The sequence below is a fragment of the Cimex lectularius genome, unplaced genomic scaffold, assembly GCF_000648675.2.
Source record: "Cimex lectularius strain Harlan isolate CLEC.00 unplaced genomic scaffold, Clec_2.1 scaffold40, whole genome shotgun sequence".
NCBI classification, from domain to species: domain Eukaryota; kingdom Metazoa; phylum Arthropoda; class Insecta; order Hemiptera; family Cimicidae; genus Cimex; species Cimex lectularius.
In genome coordinates this window covers 1277421-1278117 of record NW_019392652.1, presented here as the reverse complement: position 1 = coordinate 1278117, position 697 = coordinate 1277421, and positions in this window count along the sequence as shown.

The window sequence follows — 697 nt, the reverse complement described above, 5'->3', positions numbered from 1 at the left end:
TGTCGTGCAATTTATTTATCAATAGAAAAATCTGAAAAACCCAAATCTTCCTCCATTAGATTTACATTTTTAATCATAATCCAATAAAGCTTGTAAACCAAAAAATATGAAAAGATCTGGATTTTAGGGAAGTAACAGTAGCATTAACTACAGTAAATAATTATCAATTGATTTGTAATTAATTTAATAATATATTAATATAAATAATTAATTTTAATCTTAAAATCCATAGTTAATGGCTGTGATTATATACAATCTCAAATAAATTAATACAGTTTTAAATATTTTTAATCTGAATAAAATTTTTATAAATGGGTAGATTTTTAAAGGATAGATAGATATAAAGATTGACAACTAGAGTTGGAGAAAGACAATAAAAATGAAGAGACTGTCCGAGGTAGATAGATTGACAGACAGACAGAAAGATAGATAGTAGATAGATACATAGACAGATAGATAGTAGATAGATAGGTAGATAGATAGATCGATAGTACATATATAGGTAGATAGATAGAGATAGATACATAGAGATAGATAGATAGATAGAGATAGATATATAGATATAGATAGATAGATCGATAGATAAATAGATAGAAACAACAGAGAAAGATAGAGATAGATAGGTAGTGATAGAAATAGGTAGAGATAGATTGATAGGTAGATAGGTAGTGATAGAAATAGGTAGAGATAGATAGAT